This window comes from Lygodium microphyllum, chromosome 1 (genome assembly GCF_053477565.2).
Source record: "Lygodium microphyllum isolate KBCC chromosome 1, Lygodium_microphyllum_v1.1.10, whole genome shotgun sequence".
NCBI lineage: Eukaryota > Viridiplantae > Streptophyta > Polypodiopsida > Schizaeales > Lygodiaceae > Lygodium > Lygodium microphyllum.
In genome coordinates this window covers 55,239,215-55,254,278 of record NC_141135.1, presented here as the reverse complement: position 1 = coordinate 55,254,278, position 15,064 = coordinate 55,239,215, and positions in this window count along the sequence as shown.

Sequence of the window (15,064 nt, the reverse complement as noted above, 5' to 3'; positions counted from 1 at the left end):
TTTGCACCAAAAATGCATCTTTCACACCTCTCAAGATCTTTTTGTACTTGAATCTCAACTTTAAAATGTGCTCTCATTGGCGACCATGGGATAGGGTGACTCAAGTGGTGGAATCCACGAACTAATTTGCACAAACTTAAACCATAAAGAGCATCAAGTTGCTACAAAGAAAAGTACAAAACAATGCACAAACACAGCTCTCACCCTATCAATGATAAGATCAAAGCATGAAGTCCACAAGGGATAGACCAAGCTCAATTAGGAAAAGCTCCAGAGCTAGCCACTAACCAACTGCTCCAACACAAATCGCTAAAAAGAACTATCAAAGGAGTCATCCTAAGTGGTGGTCTAACGTGCCTACCTAGCCTAGGAGAACTGGACCAAGAACTCCTACTAGGCGAGGACTCCTATAGCCTAGTCTACAGATTTTTCCATTTTACCACATTTTTCTTCAGTATTTTATACTTGGGAGTGTAAAAAGAAGAGAGTTGAGTGCATTGTGACCCAAGGGGAGAACATGACATTAGACTCAGGCCCTGTCTCAATATCCAAGAACCTACGAAGCTCTCGCAAGGTGACACTAAATCCTTTTCTTCTTCTATTCACTTTTGTTTTAGCTCCAACCATCTGTATTTCTTTTTCCGGTTAAATGCCACCCCCAAGAAGACAAGGCATTGGCCTTGCGTCTCTAACTCGCCCTCAAGAACGTACCAGTTCCTCGCAAGGCCATGATCATCTACTCTTGGAATTTCTTTCTTTCTTTTCTTTTTTCAAGAGTTAGGACTCCTTTTTACACACCTCCATATCTTATAAATATTTATGATATATTCATGATCTGTTTCTTATATTTGACAGGCTTCTCTATCTATCTCATAACTAATAGGGACTCCTAGAAACAATTGCCTAGTAGGCTAGCAGAACAAGGTCACTAGGACTACTCTCAAAAAAAGCTCTTAGAGTGCCCAACAATGTCTTTACAAGCAGTAGACAACTGCTAAAACCTTCCTAGACACACCAAACCTAGCCCTGGGACTTCATGCCTTGAATGCTAGCCCCTCACAAAAAGAAAAAATTTCCAAGTATATATATACACAAAAAGCATAAAGGAAAAGACCTCATAAAGGAAGCACATCACCTTGACTTGGTTAGAAGAATCTTTTACACAGCATGAGGCTCGCTCCTGATGCTCCATCGAACTTTTTTAGTGCATCATTGACACAAAAACCCATTAACCACACCAGCACCAAACAACTAAATAGCCCTCTTGGTCTAATGAGGTAAATTCAATTCACTACAAAATAAAGGGCCCTCTTAGCCTAATGAAATCAAACATTAAATCCAACAAGAACAGCCCTCTTGGCCTAATGAGATAAATCCACCAAAGCATACCATTCAACATCCTATTGTTGAAAACAAACTATTGGCCCCCACATAAATCATATTGAAGCACAAAACTAGGCCAATGGGATTGCTTGCTCATGCTCTACACTAAATGCATCAAATTATTAGCTAACCCCTTATATAAATGGTAAGAGGTGTCCTACGAATATGTCATTGAACGATCCGATGTGTCCATGAAAGAATAGGAAGATGGTCAATCACTACTTGGCTCATAAACCATACTAACCATCGACAACCAAAACAGGATATGTTAGTAAGCAGTCCTCATACCAGCCTTGGACTAACATCAAGAGACAATTGTTAAAGTCTCTCCGCTCCACAATTAAGAAAGACATCTTTAAGAAAGGCATAAGTTGATACATCACTACCTCAAAAATCCCAAGGATGTCCTAGTTTGCATGATGATACATTCTTAGAATGAGATTTCTCACACTATAAGTCCCATTCAATTGGTTGATCACTAACTGTGAGTCACCTTAACCAATAACCGGGGAATAACACCATGTTTGGCTAGATTTATTTTCATAAACAAGGCCTTGTATTATACCATATTATTTGTAAAAGTAGTTCCTAAATATACTTCCATTCTTAAAACTACTCAACAATGGGGATCTTGTATGACAACCCCAATACTCACATGCTAAATGGGTCCTCCACTCGGGGGGGTTCACGATGTATATATATCCTCTATATAATGTGCATTCATGGCCTATTTATAAATATCCTAATATGTGAAATTTTTTTAAATAAAACACAACCCTTTTCTATTCAATCTGTAAGTAACCCTTTTATATGACACCCTTCTGTATGTAAAAATTGTATAAAAATGGTGTTTTAAAAACCTCTTATTTTGAACTCACGTTATATATACATATATTTATGAGTGACCCCCCCCCCCCCCCCCTCGAGGTCCTCCAGAAGCTCCATCAAAATATCACATATAAACCGAGGCTTCATTGATGGAACCTGCCATGGCAATCAACTTACTCGTAATTATGATAGTTAAAATCTAATTGAGAGAGAGAGTGTAAGGTATGTAACTCAATAGGGATATTAGTAAGCACACGATGACAATGGTAGCAATAGACTCGAATATCCCATGTAAAATATCAATCTTTCCACTCAGTAATGTGATAACCCTTACTCCACTAGATCATTATGGCTTGGTGGTAACACTGCTCTAAATATGGATGCTCAAGATAAATAATGATTCTCCCCATCCAATAGTCTTGGTACTCTCTGTAAGTTTAAGTTGAATCTTGAAGGACCTGCAAAGGCACAAAGTCTGACATTAGTCCCTATACATAATAGGACTTCAGTTTATTGAAATTTACTTTAGCTTTAAACTCTACCCCTTGCAAATACGCACTCTAATTGATGAACTGACATTTGCGTTGGGTTCCTATAATCAAAATGCATCTAAAAAAACTCGAGCTCCTTGATTTGTAACCGTTTTATTTTGCACCAAAAAATGTCCCTTTTATGTCGCTTAGGGTCCTTTTGCACTTAAATCCTAGGTCTTTCACTATCAATTTGTTGGGTCCTCTACCCAAGGTTAGGGTTTCCTTGAACCAATCCGTCTGTACTCTTACTTCAAAAATCCATGGTCTTCCCCAGAAACAGAGGATAAGAGGTCTTGTAAGAATTTGGTTTTACCACCAAATAAGTTAGCTAATAGTCTCTTTCCACTAGAGTTGACTTCACATATGGGAGAATATCCAAAGACTTAATTCTGCTCTAGTCTGCTAGTTTGATAAACCACTGTGTAGACTGCATACATTGTAAGTCTAGATCCTTCATTGTCACATTCGTCATTATGTTCACTGATGAGTCTCCACTATCAATCAATACATTCGTAATAAATCATCCTTCAATCCAAATGTTAATCTCTAGGTGTCACAAACCAGGAAGGCATTAGCCACATCCACTATTATTACTAGCTCTGGGGCCTTGTTGGACTTAATGGCAGTTGTGGAGCAATCCTTAGGCCACACCTTCTTGTAATTATGCTCTTAAATTTCTTTCGGAAACAGCTAGGGGACAACATCAGCACTTTCGGAGTGTTAGGCTTAGTTTGAAGGTATCTAGGTCTTCGACCAAATCGTACTCTTTGATAGGATCCACACACTTCTCCAACTGGCTAGAGAAATGGGTGATAGCCACTTTCATCTTTTCTCTTTGTTCTATAAGTGGCAACATCTAAACTTCTTCTAATACTGGAGGTACTTCTACATCACCTATCTCCTAGACCTATTCATATCTCCTAGATAGTCTTTGTGTCTATCTCTAGCACATCAGTGCTTTGTATTGCATTATTATATTCTATACCGTTGAATTTTCTCTATTGGAAGATTGGACTTTATAGTTTTGGAAAGAGGATCATTTTGTTTTTGGATGAGTGATTTGCTTTTCTTAGCATATGTGATTGCGAAAACTTTCAATTCCACTAAGTTGGAGGCAGGTCCTTAGGCCTTGATCTAGCTTTTGGCACCATTGACCTTCATAGGGGCTGGATTGGGATAGTCTTTTTAGTATATCCTTCTCCTTTGCATCTGCTGCATAAGGGCTTATGGTCCACTGACCTTGTAGGGTTTGGAAAATTATCGGGGAAGTTACTATATGTATATCATCTACATCATGTGCGTTCAAGGCCTATTTATAAATATCCTTATCTATGAATTTTTCTTGAATAAAACATAACCATTTTCTATTCAATTTTTAAATAAACCCTTTATATTGCACCCTTCTGTATGTAAAAAGTGTATAAAAATGGTATTTTAAAAATACTTTATTTTGAACCCACATGATGCACACATATATTCATGAGTAACTTACCCGATGAAAAATTTGGTGAAATATGTTCTTAATACTATATTAGGGAATTTGGAAATTCTTATATAATTTAAAAATTCCTAGTATAGTTAATATTTGGCCACATGATCAAATCTTATTCTCTTACTTGAAAGTGAAATCTACCCTAATTACTATATAGGTGTTCTTTCCAAACCCTGCTTTGAAGCATGGGTTAAGATTTAGCCACATGTCCAAATCTTTACCCCTTATTTGAAAGTGGGACTTGAGAGACTCCCAAATTCTCTAATATGGTGTTTTTTTTCTCCATATCTGTAATACTCCACTTCTGATCTCTAGCTACACCAGACTGTCTTCCTCTATAGCTTTGGAAGGGAAACTTCCTTGGGCCAAAATTAGGACCAAACTCTTTAGGCTTTGGGCCAATATCCTAGGTTGTCATCTTATTCTAGCAGGTTAAACCTTGCTTTCTCATCTTTCTTTCTTCTTTCATATATCTCCTTTAGAGAATAAATGTCTTTTGCGCGGTTCTTCTATACACAATATGAACAAAAGGCTCCTGGGATAGTTGGTTTTCAAGTATATTCAGTGGCTAAATGTCTTGCTTGATTGTTCATTCCACACCATGTAATAGATTGCGTCATATCTCTTCCATGCTCTATAGTATTGGAGATGTTGGAGATATTCACCTTTAGTTTCTATAGCTATTCTATAATAACATCCATCAACTCTTGAATTGAATTGGATAAATAGTCCTTAAAGTTTTCTCCTCCTCGAGTAGTCATAGTAGGATTTTGGGAAGTCTCTGTAATCACTACATAGACTACTTGGATATGTCCAAAGGGTCCTCTTGATTCTGATTTTTAGACCTCTTGTTGAGACTGTTGGTTTTTTTGTTTTAGTTGATAGGGTTCCACTGTTGTTGTTGACTTGCCATTGGGAGAATGGTTTGAGGCCACTATTATTGTGGTTGAACCATCATTTGAGGAACTGCTATATGTGGCCATTGTGGATTTGGTGCACTGTACTATGGAACTATTTGCATCTGAGGGGAGGAATAGGGAAAAATCCTTGGGATTGCATTTGGTGGGTATACCATTCTTAGCATGGGAGGATATAAGACTCCTCTTCTTGAAGTCATCAAGAGCCTTGCTTCAACTTTATCATATAAACTTGCACCTTCCACTGGAGCTTGCAGGTTGACTAGTCTTCTCAACTCCATAAACTTACAAACTTTTGGTTATAGGCCTCTAAGAAAAACTCCCTTCTAAATACCTTCATCCAAGTTATGGTTGGTTCATCTCTTCAATATGGATTTCATTCTAGAAACACGTGCTTTCAGTCATTCTCCAAAGGATTGACTCCTCTCTATCCGCTCTTCAAAACCTTCATGCCTGAATCTGGCAAGAAAGGCAACCGTTAGGTTGTCCCATGTGCCAAAAGTTCATGCTACTTGTCTCTCATACCACTGGAACGTCGCCCTTTTAATAGTGATGGGGAATATTTCCAACCAATGCTTGGGGGATTCTAGCATTATTGGCCATACAAGCTACCATGAACCGACTACATGAAGATCAATGTGTTCATTGTACTCTCCCTTAAGGATTGGAAACACAAGACTACATTTGATGGCATATCATCAACATTTCTAGGATGGATCTGACTTGAAAGGGGACCTTGAGTTTCCAATGGAACTACTATAAAGAGTACCACAAAGGCATTAAAGGAAGCTTCTACTACTAGCTTGTTCTTAGCTTCGATTTTTTTCTTCTCTCTTCTCACATGCCTCTAGATTCGTTCTAATGCTTGCCTCTTGATCCATCATTAACATTAAGGAGTTGGATCCACCCAAATTTTTGTACTCAATAGAAAGAAATCAAAAGGGCTTCAGTATCTAGATGACTCTCTTACTAACATTTCTTCTACTTCCTTCTTTTCAACATGTCTGAATTTGGCTTTCATTCCACTAGAGAGAGGAATATATTCAATTTTAAATATATCAAAATTCATTCTTCTAAGGATCGCCATAGTGCCATTATCCTGATAATACCAACTTCAGAGGGTTTCAATAGCATAGGTGGTGAAGAATACTCTATCTATTGTCCACGACTCTTAAAACTTCTTCATAATCTCCTAGTTGATGATATCAAACAATTCTTCAATGAAGGCCAAATCTTTAATTGATACTCATTTTGTCTGTTTTTCTCTTCAAAATTTTTAGAAACAATTGACTATAGTGAAACAACTTTCGATAGCTTCAAAAGACAATCAGATCAGTTTGTCACATAGAGCCCACATTAGGATGGTGATATGTTTCTTCCACTGAGGAATGCACTTCTTGTAGAAAGTGGCTTTAGAAATGAAGATCTCCAATTCTTCAATAGTAGTAGGTATTGTATACTCTTTCATTACTTTTTTTCGTCTTCAACAATGCTACTACTTCTGTTTTCAGCCCTCTAATGGTAGTATTCCCCGACTACGCACCAAAAAAATGGAGTCCTAAGAGAGAAACACCAAGAAAGTGGACAAACTAATGTAGCAAAAATTATCTTGTCACACAAACAAGTATATTCTTCATACTTTAATCAACCACAATAAGAAAATAAACACTAAGAACAACCAATCTTCACACAACATTATATAGTAACTATCCCACACATTTATCATAAAAAATCTTCAACATATTCTTCATATTCTTCATAGAATCCATCTAATAATCAATAGGACACAAAGAAATGATCAACTTTCAATGAAATTGATCACATAGTATTCATATTTCATTGTCTTCATAGTCATCACAATCTTTCTCTCAATATCTCTCATAGTCTCACTCATAGATATATTATTTTTTATAGAAAATTGGCTCTCTCATACACTATCTCTCTCACATATTCTTTCTCTCAGTAGTATATTGTAATAAAAAATAATAACTCTAAAAAATCCTCTCTTGGTCATGGATACCCCTCCCAAGAGGTATGCCTAAAATGAAGAGTTATTAGTGCCACTACAGTGTTCCTTAAGAGCTCATCAGTATCATTGTCACTTTGGTCTTTAGTTCAAATCTTCATAAGCTACTTCCTCTACTTCTTCAAGCTATTTCAAGCTTGCATTATTCCTCTTTCAAGATTGCAAAACATCCCCAATCTAGACATCCATCCATCAAAATACTCATAAAAGCAAACAAAGGTTTGCAGACCACATACAAAAGCTCTATATAGAACACTATAGAAGGTCTATAGAAGGCATAAACACCATATAGCTTAAACCAAAACCAATTTAAACCATTCAAAACCTCCCAAAACACTCTCAATAATTCCTCAACTCACTCATTCACAATCTCAACCTTACAAATAAAAAGAAAACATATCAAAATCAGAGGCAAAACAAACCCTATCAGAACTAAATAGACAATTCACAAAACTAATCAAAACATCATAAGTTAATCAAAACCATCATGAGCTTCTTAAAACTACTCAACCCATCCCAAAAAACTTCAAATACTTCCAAAATCAATCAATAAATCCTCAAAATAAACCATTCAACTCAGAAACACAACAAAAATCAACCCAAAAATCAAGGCAATTGAGTCCTCAATAGATTGTGATTTGTTTATTCTTTCTCTCATCTTGATCTCTTTAAACCTTACTCTTTGCACCCTTATTTCTAAAATCCCTATGGTTTCAGGTTTCATTCATTTATCCCCAGATAGTAGTAAACATTGAGACATATAATCATTCACATCTTTCAAAGCCCTTTTCAATAAAAGCTTTTGTGGATCTTATCAAATATCTCAAATAGGCCCAAATGTCCACCATTAGAGATGAATGCATGTATTGAATATTTTTTTGGTTGAAGTTGGTTAGAAGCATTAAATAAACTTGTCCCTTGAACCATAAGAGACCATTATGCCACTTGAAATCTAGAAGTTCTTCATTGTCACCTTACTGTAATTTCTACATTAACATGGTAGGATGGCCATCCAATAAGTAGTCCTCTTCAATTTCATGAATCAAACATGCCCACATTCTAGATAAAGCATAAGTCACTATATTATATTTCCTCGCCATGTGAGAGATCTCAAAGTAATAACTCTCTAAAGTAGCTAATCATCACCTTTGGTTGGGAGAAAGGTTAGGTTGCCAAAGGAAATACTTTAAGATCGGATGATCGCCCTTGACCTTGAACTAGCTGCCATAGAGATAATGATGCCATTTCTTGATGGCTTCTGAGAGATCTCAAAGTCATAACTCTCTAAAGTAGCTCATCATCACCTTTGCTTAGGAGAAAGGTTAGGTTGCGAAAGGAAATACTTTAAGATTGGATGATCACCCTTGACCTTGAACTAGCTGCCATAGAGATAATGATGCCATTTCTTGATGGCTTCATGGAGGATTGCAAGCATCTCTTGCTCATAGACATGGTGCATCCTTTCTTTGTCATCAAGCTTTCTACTTTTGTATGTAGTTTGATATCAATGTAATGGAAGGGACTTCAACTGAAAATAAATTTCTCAATAACTAGAAGATATCTAGCAAAATCCATATCTTACCATATGTTCATGAGTAGCACATGGTACCTAGAAGCTATAGTTGAAATGTAAAAGTATAATGGAAAAATATGCAACATGATACTTAGCTCATGGTATGAGTACACACCCTCAATGACTAGTGGAAGGTTTAAGACTCAAGAGCTAGATTGCTCAAATGAAAAATGATAAAAAATCCTTTACAATGGCAAACACTTGCCTTTTATATGGGCTCCTAAGTTTCTAAGGTTATTACAAGGCTAAGGGTGAATTTTACTTTATTACATATATCATGAAGATATAAGCTATTGATATATGAGACTATGGGAGCATTTATAATATGTTTCCATGTATGTGCGCCATGGAATCAAGGTATATGCTAAGATACCTACACAGCATGATCATAAAAAAACTTGCATGATTATGATGACATGTGACTAGCCTTACAGTCTAAGATAAACAACTTATGGCAAGATTTTTAATACAAAGCTATCTTTTATCATTGTTTTCATTGCAAATGTGATTTGTGGCCCGAACCTTATCAATGAAGACACCATGTTATTCTTACAAGATTACCACAAGGATAATGATAGCGATGCTTGTCAATAGTGATGTGGTAGGTGCGTCTTAATAGGCCGGAAAGTTGTGTATCCAAAAATGTTCATGAAGAGATGGGTTGGTGCTACTATTATTAGATATGGCCATATATGGCTATGCTTTCATGTTTATGGAGATGATGGTAGCCAAGGCATCATCCATACATGGAAAATATCTATACATTGAGTCAATGACATTGAGGGAGTTGCAACATGTCAAAAGTGTCATTATCCTTTCGATAATGGAGCTTGTGGAGCATGGGAGGCATGTATAGTTGTGATCCACCATGTTTTCCATCAAAGAAAATAAGTTCCTTAAGTGTGAAGGCCATCCTAATTACAAAGTAAGTGGTGTTGGGTTATAGCCCATGAGTAGGTTAAAGTTGAGAGTTGACTCCCTACTACAAGAGCAATTAATAACCATGGCTAAGCACTTAGCTTAAGAACAATTTGTAAGAAAATCATAGGTCACACATTGATTTTTATTTGGCATATCCAATCATTGGTAGTTGTGTTGAGATTAAATAAGGATAATTAGGGTTTATATTATTCGGGATAAATGAAACCTTAGTCCAAGAGAATGGTTGTGTGCTCGATAAATAACACAAGGAAGGATGTAATGTGTAGAAGAATGTCTAGAAGAGGTTCAAGCTCAACATGACTCTAGCAACAAGTGGGCTAAATCAAGGGGTACATCGATCCAATTAAGGGGTAAGAATATGATTGTGGGCTAGCCTTGGGAGGTATCCAACGTAACTTAAGCTGTATGCCTATGGCTATTTAAAGGGAACTAGATCAATGAATCTAAGGTTAAGTGCATTAGTCAACCTCCCTCTCTATGATGTCTCCATTCACACCGACTCCTATGCGACGCTATCGCTGCTTCGCGTGCCCGATTTTGACTTTAACGCGAGAGACGCATCCCAGGCCAAGCCTTTTTTGCATTTTCCATATATCATTCACAGCAAATTTATTATAATAACTGGGCAGTGGATCGCGATTCGCCACGCGGAAAGGTCCAGCGTGACCCGCACGCAGATTCCAGCCAGGACGACGCGGCCGCATTGACTCGAAACTTCCTGTCTCCAGACTCCCATTATCCGTAAGAGCCGCCGCCAAATACAATCTCTTTTCATCGGAGAGACGTCGACGACTCACGAGGACTCCTCCTGGGACCTGCAGCCTTCAGAGAAGAGGAGTCGCACAACTGACTGACTGACTGCACCTTCAACAAATTCCTTGCCATCGTCTCGCGCAGGACAGGCCGAGTACTACTACTGCTTCTACCACTCCTCTGCACTGTGCAGCTTCAGAAGAGATCAGCTGTTCTTCGATCGAACAGAACAAGAACAGTAACTACTACACGGATGCTGATGCAGATTGTCGATTGGGACCTAGAGCATACCCCACAGTACTCTGCTGCCTTTGCTGCTGCTGCTGCATCGCCATCACCATCACCTCCCACTTATGTGCATCAAATAGAAGCTGCTGTAGCCAGCACGGCCAGTACCCCCACAGCTATAGGCTCTAACCACTGCCGTGATAACTACGCAGGACTCGCAAACATGATCCTTGACAGAGCCGCGCTGACGAGCTTCCACATCTACACCGACGGCTCATGGAAGAAGAAGCCACCGCCACCGCTCGCAACGCCATCCGCAGGCATGCCACCGACTGATTCTGGCACAACAACAATCACTGCAGGTTACGGCGTCTTCTTCCGAGCCTGGGATGTCGGAATCGGAGTCCAGGTACAGGAAGCAGAGCTGCGCCGCGTCAGCAGTTGCTCCCCACAGAGCTTGGAGCTCATGGCCATATGCTGCGCAGTTGAGTCGCTCTTGGCTCTGTACTCAGCCTCCCCATCTGATCACCCTCCTATTGAGACAGCAGCTGCGACCATTCACACCGACTCCTATGCGACGCTATCGCTGCTTCGCGTGTTCCAGGAAAGCCCTCAGGTTCTCCGAAACCACCAAGACTTGAAGCTGCTGGAGCGGATTGGGGCAGCTGTTAAGGATGTTGAGCCTTGGTGCCGCATCACGCTGCAGAAGGTCCGGGCTCACTGCGGCATCGCCGGCAACGAGGTCGCCGATTGGCTTGCCAAGCAAGGGGCAACCCTTCCTGATAAGAACTCCGCAGGTTGTACTGCGTCTGCGGTGGGTCAGTACCATTCTCCTTCTTCTTCCAAAGGTACCATATTGAGGGATCGTCATCAGTACCATCACTCGATCCCAACAGAACCACCCCCCTATGGTCACCACTGGCAGTCCTTCTACCTCAGCACCGACAAGCTATCCCCTGCATTGGACCGTCTACATGCCATCACCTCGGAGAAGATCGCCTCCGCCGCTACCTTGTATTTTTCTTCGGTGCTGCCAGCCTCTTCAAGTGCTGCTGCTACTTACACTCAGCAACTGCAGCAGCAGGCTTTTGCAGTTACAGCATACCGAACTAGTAACCCCATTCATGGCAGTGCCAATGGGCAGCGACATGCAGATGCACAGTACTACAGTGAGCACCAACAACTTATATCTGCTGCAGCAACAATGCTGCCAAATTGTACGGCTGATCAGCCCAGCAGCTGCTCCCGTACCATGATGGGGCAATATGGGCAAGGTCCTGCAGCATGCAGGTCAACTAATTACATGTGGCAGCCGCAGAGATTCTACCGGACTGCAGGTTTCAGCATGAATCAGCAACCCTGCAGTGGCCCAAACCAGGCTTTCAGTATGCCTTCTTGGGGCCATAGTCCTGTTCGCGGCCGTCAGCGGCTTGTATGGTTCGGTTCCACCTATTGATGATGATCAGTAACCCCAAGATCAGGGAGAATGCCCTGCAGAAAGGAAAGAAGAAAGAAAGAAGCAAGCAACAAAAAAGCCGCCTTTTGCCACTTTAAGTGCAGCAACATGCAGACACAGAGTACTACATACGCAGGCACCAACAAACTCCTGCAATATGCACTGTATGACAGCCCCAACCAATTGTACCCTGCAATGTGGGGCAATATGGGGAAACTCCTGCAATATGCACATCAATATGCAATATGTGGCGGCCCCAACCAATTGTACTCAACTGCGCCAGGTTTCAGTAATAATGAATCAGCAGCCCTGCAGTGACCCAAACCAGGCTTCCAGTACGCATTGATTCTCAGGCCGCATTGATCACTAAGGTACCCTGACGTCAGGGATAATCCCCAAAAAGGATTTAAGGGAGGAGAGCAAAAAACAATGAAGCATCAATGCATCTGTAATGGTCAACACACCATTCATGTTGTAGTCAAGGAAGGATGATGCCCTGAAACATCAGCTTGTTCATCTCCCTCAATTAAGTGGTAATTCTGAGCAAAGATATCTGCAGAAAATTGGTCTGCAAGATACTCTTCATTTGTTTTGTACTGCACTTTTTCTGAGCAAAGACATCTGCAGCAAATTGGTCTGCAAGATACTCTTCATTTGTTTTGTACTGCACTTTGAAATCCAGTGCTTTTTAAAACGTCAAACAACTGCCTAATTTTGTAGAGCTTTAAGATCGGCGCTTGTCGATACGATGTTTATGTAAATTAGAACCGTGCTGTAATTAGAAGCTTATGTCAAGCAGCAGCAGCAGCAGCAGCATCAAAGTGTTGTGCTAATGTGATGCAGTAGAATGATTTGATCAAAATGCAACTTTTCCCAAGCTACCTGCATTCTTTGACAGAAGCAATACGCATATAACAACCGCATCACTTTGTAGTTCTGTTACGAGACAGTGGCTTTCTAGGCGCGCAACTCCAATGTGTCCACCAAACAAAAGATCTCTCTCTCTCTCGCGCGCGCGCCTGGCAACGTGTCTGTAATAGAATGCGTCCAATCCTTTATGTTGTCACAGAATCACTCGGTATTAATTTCGTAGTCACGTTTTCTTCATTCACAATTAAAAATGGAGTAAAATTCAGGAGAAATTTGGGTCTGTATTGCTTTGTGAGTGGATTGCCTTAGGGGTTAGCATCATTCTTTGAAGTGTTGATCGTAGTATTTGAGTTATATAACAACAACTAGCATGGATGTTGTATATGCAAGTCTAGTAAAACTGGATGTGATTATACTCGTTTTGGGAAGGTCTAGTACACATCATCGTGTGAGTAAGTAGATTGTATGTGATGGAGATCATCTTGTCACTGTCTTCAAAGCATTTCTTGCTTCCGTTGCGCACAAAAGTGTCCAATTTCTACCTCTAATAAAGTAATTGTCATTGATAAGTACAAAGGATTAGGATCATCATCCATTTAACTCACACCCTTCTTGGAGGTGCCTAACACTAAGAGATAGGAGGGGAATGTAGGTGGTGCCTCTAAGGTCACTTTGGCAAAAATGCATATGCTACTACTGTTCACCTCCAATCTTTCTACATCTTCAAATGACAATAGCAATTCGTGTTCATGCACAGCCACCTACTTCATAAAATAGCTCTTGGTAGAGAGAGAGAGAGAGAGAGAGAGAGAGAGAGAGAGAGTGTGTGTGTGTGTGTGTGTGTGTATGAGACTATAGGAGAAGCTACTCTCTTTTCCATGCTCTTCGATTCCTTCTTCTTCCTCTTGACATGCCCATTGTTGCATGGAGATCTTGTGGCAACCATAGCTTTCTTGAGTGAGAACAATATTGGGTTAAAGGCCTCACTACATGTCTACTCTTTCCATGGATGGCCCATCAGTGGTGGGTACCCATCAATGGGTATATAAACACACTTAGTATTATTTAGACTTCAAGATATTGTGGAATACCATTGTGTGTTCATAGCAACAGGCCATTGTATGTTCAATAGTAACACATCATTTCTCTAGCAACACTATGTGTTTAATAGTAGTTAGTAATTGTGCATATAGCAACTACAAGTGTCACATTTGAGCTACAAGTAACACAATCCCAATTGTAAGCAATGTGAGGAGAAAAGAAAAATTCATCTATAGCTAATACACTGGAGATTGAGGAGATGACATAGAGTAGGGTAGAGCATTCTCTCATGCAAATAGGCAGACCTTAGTAATAATACTTTTTCATATTATTTTTAGCATTTACTCCATGATTCAACTATATTGCCTAGTTGAGAGAGCAAGATTTCTATGTAGGAATCAATGAGTCACGAGTATCAAATTAGCAAACAAATAAATAAAATCTTGAATTTCAAGGAAATCGACTGGATTTTACAATGTGAATAGACTCTTGAATTTCAAGGAAATCCACCAAATTAAATCATGTTCAAGACAAAAGATGGGTGGTGGTAGCAACTTTGGACCATCTTGCCTTCTTTGCGACACAAAGTGCTCAATGATAGTACAATCACAACCATACTTTGTGGCAACAATTGACTGCTTTTGGTAAGGCTGAATCGTATCACCATGGTGATACTTGAAAATTTAGGGTTTTGCCTTGAGATGCCATTTTAGTTAATGACATGGAAAGCAACCTCAATTATGCTACGTGGACATGCCATCTCAACATGGAATTTATCAAGGGATTCACTATTTGTAAACCATTTACATCGCATGCATTCAATGCCTAATTAAAAACGCCCTTATTTGTGAATTTTGTCTAGATAAAACACACCCCTTTTCTATTCAAACTATGAATAACACCTTTATATGCTGCTCTTTTGTGTGCTAAAAATATGTAAATTCACTACAACAAAAAGGCTCCATAGACGTGCTTGTAGACGCAATATTTGAATTGTGAAAAAAAATGTCGGGTGCGTTTAT